Source organism: Mus pahari, chromosome X, assembly GCF_900095145.1.
Source record: "Mus pahari chromosome X, PAHARI_EIJ_v1.1, whole genome shotgun sequence".
NCBI classification, from domain to species: domain Eukaryota; kingdom Metazoa; phylum Chordata; class Mammalia; order Rodentia; family Muridae; genus Mus; species Mus pahari.
The window spans coordinates 7,427,130-7,435,268 of record NC_034613.1 but is presented as its reverse complement, the minus strand read 5'-3'; the positions used below and the strand labels follow the sequence as shown (position 1 = coordinate 7,435,268).

At 40.7% G+C, this 8,139-nt stretch overlaps 1 pseudogene; it reads left to right on the top strand.

The window, feature by feature from the left end:
- The first annotated feature begins 2,010 nt into the window (after nucleotides 1-2,010).
- Nucleotides 2,011-3,227, top strand: LOC110314014 (annotated as a pseudogene).
- Nucleotides 3,228-8,139: the final 4,912 nt, after the last annotated feature.

The window sequence follows — 8,139 nt, the reverse complement described above, 5'->3', positions numbered from 1 at the left end:
GAAAGAAAGGAGAAGAGAAGAGAAGAGAAGAGAAGAGAAGAGAAGAGAAGAGAAGAGAAGAGAAGAGAAGAGAAGAGAAGAGAAGAGAAGAGAAGAGAAATAAAAGTCTTTAAAAACAGAAGAGGCATTGGAAGTACTGCTGACAAAGGGCCAGACAGAACTCAGAACTTCCAGTCTAAACCTAAATGGGTTGGTCGGTTGATAAAATGAAACACACACACACACACACACACACACACACACACACACACACACACTTTGGACATTTCCCAAACTATAAAATGATTCAGAATTTCACAGTATGACATCTACGATGTTTTACAAACTTATTCAACAAAGAGTTAGGAAAATATGGTCAACTTTAAGGTGGTAAAAACCGAACAGGTGCCAATGCCAAGGTGGCCCAAATACTGAAATTATTAGGTACTATACAGAATCTGTGTAACCATGTTGCATTAAGCACAGGCAGAGACACTGTATATAAATGGAAAGACAGAGTTCAAATAAGACATAAAACTTTATAAAATGACTTTATAATTACAAACAATTCCTTACAATATTGTTTAAGCTCAACAAAAGAATAGAAATAATGAAAGTCATAATGAAGTCAAAAGTATGTCAAGAGAAATTATAAACCTGCATAATAGAGAGAAAACAATTTTGAAAAGTAAGCAGAGGACTCCTGCCATCTCTCTTCTGAAGCCCAGCAGCGGCAGCTGAGCGCTCCGGAGAACTCTCAACACCACAGGTCCTCGGGATCACAATGAGTGGAACACAGTCAACTCCAGAGAATCCAGCAGGGGCTTGTGCCAGCAGGAACAGGGACAAAGGGACACTGCCCACCCAGAGGCAGGGTTCTGGTCCGGTCGGGGCCACTACCGCCATCTCTCTTCTGAACCTCAGTGGAGGCAGCTGAGTGCTCCGGAGGCCTCTCCATACCACAGATCCTGGGGATCACAGTCCTCAGGATCACGGGTGAGTGGAACACAATCAGTTCCAGAGAATCCAGCAGGGGCTTGTGCCAGCAGGAACAGGAAGAAAGGAACACTGCCCACCCAGAGGTGAGGTTCCCATCTGGTCGCAGCAACCCCTGCCATCTCTCTTCTGAACCCAAGCAGAGACAGCTGAGCGCTCGGGAGGACTCTCCACACCACAGGTCCTTGAGATAACAGGTCCTCTGGATCAGGCAGAGAGAGTCGACCTACAGGGAGGGCTCTTAATCTAGGACTCAGAAGGAGAATCAGAGCTCCAGACTTCTGGACACCTGACTTGCAAGAGGAGAGCTTGCCTGCAGAGAGTGCTATGACCAAGGGAGAGTTGAATTCCCAGGAGTGCTGACAGGGGCTAACAGAATTACAGGAGGATCAAACTCCAGCCAGAGACAGTCAAAAATTAACACCAGAGATTTCCAGATGGCGAAAGGCAAACTTAAGAATCTTACTAACAGAAACCAAGAAAACGGGGCATCATCAGAAGCTAGTACGCCCACCACAGAGAGTCCTGGATATCCCAACACATCCGAAAGCAAGTTGTGGATTTAAAATCATATCTCATGATGGTGGTAGAAGATTTGAAGAAGGACATTAATAACTCACTCAAAGAAATGCAGGAAAACAATGATAAACAAGTAGAAGCCCTTAAAGAGGAAGCACAAAAACCCCTCAAGGAATTACAGGAGACCATTGCTAAAGAGGAAGAAGTCCTTAAAGAACTACAGGCAAACACTACTAAACAGGTAGAAGAAATGCAAAAATCCCTTAAAGAATTACAGGAAAACACTGCTAAACAGCTAGAAGAAACACAAAAATCCCTTAAAGAACTACAGGCAAACACTGCTAAACAGCTAGAAGAAACACAAAAATCCTTTAAAGAATTACAGGCAAACACTGCTAAACAGCTAGAAGAAACACAAAAATCCCTTAAAGAATTACAGGATAACACTGCTAAACAACTTGAAGAAACACAAAAATCCCTTAAAGAATTACAGGATCGGTGGCCTGTGGCGACTAGATGTCTCACAGGAAATTCTCAGCTCCCAGGCATGGGTCCTTGGGCTTCTTGCCTTGCAAGCGCAGCACCCGGCATCATGGGAAAGTGAAGAGCTTCCCTAAGGATGACTCTTCCAAGCCTCTTCACCTCACAGCCTTTCTGGGTACAAGGCTGGCATGACCCACATCGTCAGGGAAGTTGACAGACCAGGATCTAAGGTGAACAAGAAAGAAGTCATGGAGGCTGTGACCATTGTGGAGACCCCCCAATGGTGGTTGTGGGCATTGTGGGCTTTGTTGAGACCCCATGAGACCTCTGGACCTTCAGGACTGTATTTGCTGAGCACATCAGCGATGAGTGTAAAAGGCAGTTCTATACAAACTGGCACAAGTCTAAGAAGAAGGCTTTCACCAAGTACTGTAAGAAATGGCAGGATGACACAGGCAAGAAGCAGCTGGAAATGGACTTCAACAGCATAAAGAAGTACTGCCAGGTCATCCGCATAATCACCCACACTCAGATACATCTGCTTCCTCTGTGCCAGAAGAAGGCACACTTGATGGAGATCCAGGTGAATGGGGGCACTGTGGCTCAGAAACTCAACTGGGCCTGAGAGAGACTGGAGCAGCAGGTTCCTGTGAACCTGCTGTTTGGCAGGATGAGATGAGATGATCGATGTCATCAGTGTTACAAAAGGCAAAGGGTACAAAGGGGTAACCAGTTGTTGGCATACAAAGAAACTGCCCTGAAAGACCCATTGAGGTCTTCGCAAAGTTGCCTGTATTGGAGCCTGGCACCTTGCCCGTGTGTTGCTTTCTCTGTTGCTCAAGCTGGGCAGAAAGGCTACCTTCACTGACCAGAGATTAACAAGAAGATTTACAAAAATTGGTCAGGGCTACCTCATCAAGGATGGCAAACTGATCAAGAACAATGCATCTACTGACTATGACCTGTCTGACAATAGCATCAACCCACTGGGTGGTTTTGTCCATTATGGTGAGGTGACCAGTGACTTCATCATGCTCAAGGGCTATGTGGTGGGGACCAAGAAATGAGTGCTTACTCTTCTTAAGTCCTTGCTGGTCCAGACCAAACGTCAGGCCTTGCAGAATATTGACCTGAAGTTCATTGACACCACCTCCAAGTTTGGCCATGGTCACTTCTAGACCATGGAGGAGAAGAAGGTGTTCGTGGGACCACTCAAGAAAGATCGCATTGCCAAGGAGGAAGGTGCCTGATGCTCAGATTACTTTGTGTGGATGGTGGGGTCTCACCAATAAAATATTTCTAGTAAAAAAAAGAATTACAGGAAAATACAACCAAACAGGGGATGGAATTGAACAAAACCATTAAGAATCTGCAAAAGGAAGTAGAAAAAATTAAGAAAACCCAAAGGGAGACAACTGTGGAGATAGAAACCCTAGGAAAGAAATCAGGAACCATAGATGTGTGTGAGTTTCTGCCTGCTGTAAAACTCACTTCAGTCTGGGCTCATCCTGAAGGGCAGGGCTGAAAGGGAATAGATGGGCAAGAGAAACGGGAGCCAGGACAAATTATTCTGATCGAGGCCCGAAGTTTAATGAAGGAGCTCAGTTTATATAGCATGGGAAAAACCCCAGTCCCCAGCCCCAGTCTTTGAAGGCACAGGTGAATGTCTGTAGACGGGTCCAAAGGATCAAGACACAGGTGAATATCCTTAGGCAGGACCGAAGGATGTTGTCTCCTGGGACATCAACCGGTCTTCTCCGCAGGCGGTGGAGACACTTTGAAGGACAGCAAATTCACCCAAGAGGAGTAAACGACAGGAAATAATCAAACTTAGGGCTGAAATCAACCAAGTGGAAACAAAAAGAACTATTCAAAGATTCAACCAAAACAGGAGCTGGTTCTTTGAGAAAATCAACAAGATAGATAAACCCTGGGCCAGACTAACTAGAGGGCACTGGGACAGGATCCTAATTAACAAAATCAGAAATGAAAAAGGAGACATAACAACGGATCCTGAGGAAATCCAAAGCATCATCAAATCCTACTATAAAGGGCTATAATAAACAAAACTGGAAAACCTGGATAAAATAGACAACTTCCTAGACAGATACCAGGTAACAAAGTTAAATCAGGATCAGATTAACTATCTTAACAGTCCCATTTCCCCTAAGGAAATAGAAGCAGTCATTAATAGTCTCCCAACTAAAAAAAAGCCCAGGACCAGATGGGTTTANTNCAGAGTTCTATCAGACNTTCAAAGAAGACATAATTCCAACTCTCCTCAAAGTATTCCAAAAAATAGAAACAGAAGGTAATCTACACAATTCATTCTATGAAGCCACAATTACCCTGATACCTAAACCACACAAAGATCCAACAAAGAAAGAGAATTCCAGACCAATTTCCCTTATGAATATCGATGCAAAAATACTCAATAAAATCCTCACAAACCAAATCCAAGAACACATCAAAATGATCATCCATCATGAAAAAGTAGGCTTCATCCCAGGGATGTAGGGATGGTTTAATATACAGAAATCCATCAACGTAATCCACTATATAAACAAACTCAAAGACAAAAACGACATGATCATCTTGTTAGATGCTGAGAAAGCATTTGACAAAATCCAACACCCCTTCATGATAAAAGTCTTGGAAAGATCANGAATTCAAGGCCCATACCTAAACATAATAAAAGCAATCTACAGCAAGCCAGTAGCCAACATCAAAGTTAATGGAGAGAAGCTGGAGGCAATCCCACTAAAATCAGGGACTAGACAAGGCTGCCCACTTTCTCCCTACCTATTCAATATTGTACTTGAAGTCCTACCCAGAGCAATTCAACAACTAAAGGAGACCAAGGGGATACAAATTGTTAAGGAAGAAGTCAAAATATCATTATTTGCAGATGAGATGATTGTATACATAAGTGACCCTAAAAATTCCACCAGAGAACTCCTAAACCTGATAAACAGCTTCAGTGTAGTACCTGGATATAAAATTATCTCAAACAAATCGAAGCATCTAGACTTAATCAAGGTTAAATGAGTTCATAAGGGTGGGCTTCTAAGTTGATAAAACTGATGACTTCATTTGAAGAGGGAGAAACAAACAAGGATCAATGAGAAGGCTCAGTGGGAAAAGGTGCTTCAAGGAAAACCTTGTTGACCTAAGTTTAAACCCAGAATCCACTTGATGGAAGGAGAAAATCAAGCCCCTAAGGCTTTCTATGACTGTCTGTCTGTCTATCTGCCTGTCTGTCTCTTTCTTTCTTTCTCACACATACACATATCATACACACAATAATAAATAAAATATTTTAAAATTTAAAAGATAGAGACAGATAGACAGATAGATATGCTTACACAGGAAAGACCTTGTATGCATACAAGAATAAGGTCATCTGTAATTTAAAAAGCCATGATCAGGAACAACATGAGACAATACCTTGATCTTAGATTTTCCCATCTTCAAAACTGTGAAGAAAAGCTCTATCTAGGTAAACCAATCTATACTATTTTTTTACAGCCTGAACTTCTTAATGTAAAATCAGTCTACTTCAATATGACCCAATTTGTTTATCCAACAGAAAAATATATATCCTTTACAAAATACAAATGAATGCAATAATAATTTTGCTATACAACAAAAATGGAATTGAGCTAGAGAATTACACTCATCTAAATAATTCATGATTAGAAAATATTTTTCATTGAACCAAAAAGATATGATACATGGCCTGCAGCTGCAATGATGTTTAAGGAAAAACGTAAGGTATCATATGCTTATTTTAGAAAGGACAGGTCTCAAGTTAATGATGCAAGCTCAAACTTAAGAAACAAGGACAAAAAAAAAATAACTCCAAAATAAGGAGAAGGCATGAAAAAAAAAGGATATAAGTAGAAATTGATGAAAGTTAAAGTGGAAAGATCAGTGAATTTCCTGCTAGAAAATTCCAAGGAAATTTCTCAGACAAGAGGAAAAAGATATAGCTCAGAAATTTGGGTCTATATAGTGAAAGAAAGAACATTACAGAAAGAAATAAAGAAAAATTAGAAACTATATTACAAAAGTCCTTTGTTGACTGTCTACTCTGTCTCACTGACCAACCTCTCTGTTTTGCATAGCATGCCATGTTGACCTTGATATTCCTCTAATTTGTTTTTTTTTTAATGATACCTTTGCTCTCTTAGGTCCTTCTTTACATTTCTGCATGAATGGTAGGACAAGTCTAGAAATATTTGCAAAAAGACCTGCTGGTATTTTAATGTGCATTGTAATGCATGCATAAACCAATTTTAGAAGAACTTCTATTACCAATATGCTTACACTAAATTTTGAAGGATTGGGTATACAGGTTATAATCAACAAATTTCTAAAATTGGTTGCTAAGTTTCCTACCCCTTAAGTATACATGCCCAATGTAATTTCCTTTTCAAGAGTATGGGATATTACTCCTATAATTAGGTTAATAATTAATTGACTTTTTGGTTAATAAACAAAGTAAACCAAATAGGGAGTGGTTATCCTACGCTGGGGATACAGAGGCAGAGACAGACGGATCTCTGTCAGTTTAAGGCTAGCCTGGTCTACATAGTAAGTTCCAGGACAGCCAGGGCTATATAGTGAGTTCATGTCTTTAAAAAAAAAATCCTCAAAATATCTTAGGTGTGCTTGGTTTAATTGGGGTGGGGGATGAAGCACTAGAGGCTGCTACTTCAAAGAAAACAAAAGTACTAATTCTGCGGTTTCAAGAAACCAGACTCGGGTTATTAAATGAATGCATTTTGAGAGATTCCTAAGCATAAGATGGTATCCCAGCTCCAGCAGGCACATTTGCAGCCTGAGGCCCAGTAATCTCTAAATAGAGGATTTCTGAACCACAAACACTGTCAAAGCCTTTGGATGTCTAGAAAGAAAAGCTTGGACAGGATGGCTTATTATTAAATTTTTTTTCTTTTTCTTTCTTTTTTTTTTTTAATTAGGTATTTTCTTTATTTACATTTCAAATGTTATCTCTTTTCCTAGTTTCCCCTCTGAAAATCCCCTATCCCCTGCCCCCTCCCTCTGCTCCCTAACCCACCCACTCCCATTCCTGGTCCTGGCATTACTCTTTACTGGGCATAGAGCCTTCACAGGACCAAGGGCCTCCCCTCCCATTGATGACCGACTAGGCCATCCTCTGCTACAAACATAGCTAGAACCACTTCGTTCCTTCTTAGAATGGGGAACAAAATACCCATGGAAGGAGTTACAGAGACAAAGTTTGTAGCAGAGCCTGAAGGAATGACCATCCAGGGACTGCCCCACTTGGGTATCCACCCCATAAACAACCACCAAACCCAGACACTAGGCAGATGCCAACAAGAGCCTACTCACAGGATCCTGATATAGCTATCTCCTGCAAGGTTCTGACAGTGCCTGGCAAATACAGAAGTGGATGCTCACGGTCATCCATTGGACAGAGCACAAGGTCCCCAATGAAGGAGCCAGAGAAATACCCCGGATGGCTTATAAACAATAGAACTATGTTTTGGACAGTGCTAGAATCCGGGAAATTCAAGATTAATGCACCAGTACATTCTGTGCCAAAGGGACATCTCTTTCCTATGTCCTCACACAATGGGATTGGGAATTAAGGTCTCCATAGTCCCTTTTTCATAAATCTAATGTTATTAAATACATAGTAATTTTACATATTCATGGGGTATGGTGTGACATTTCAATATTTGCATAATGATCAGATCACAGTGAATGGCATATCCATCACCCTTGACATTTATCATTTGTTTTGAGAATATTCAATCCTCTATTATATATTTTGAAACATCAGTCATTGCTATCATACTACAGAACATTAAAGTCATTTCTTGTAGCCTGCTGCACCTCGATACCCACAAGCAATCTTCTTCCTGTTCCTTTTCTACTCTCTTCTTAGGCTTTAAGTGTCCATACTCTACTTCTGGAATCAAAATCAACTTTGAAACCAACATCTTTAAGTGAGATATTGTCCTTCTGTGCCTGACTTAATTTATTAGCATTGTATCCTCTAGCTTCTTTCATGTTGTTGCAAAATGATTTTTTGCTTTTATATTGGCAAACAGTATTTTTTTTTAAATTTTCTTTATTTACATTTCAAATGCTATCCCGGAAGTTCCCTAT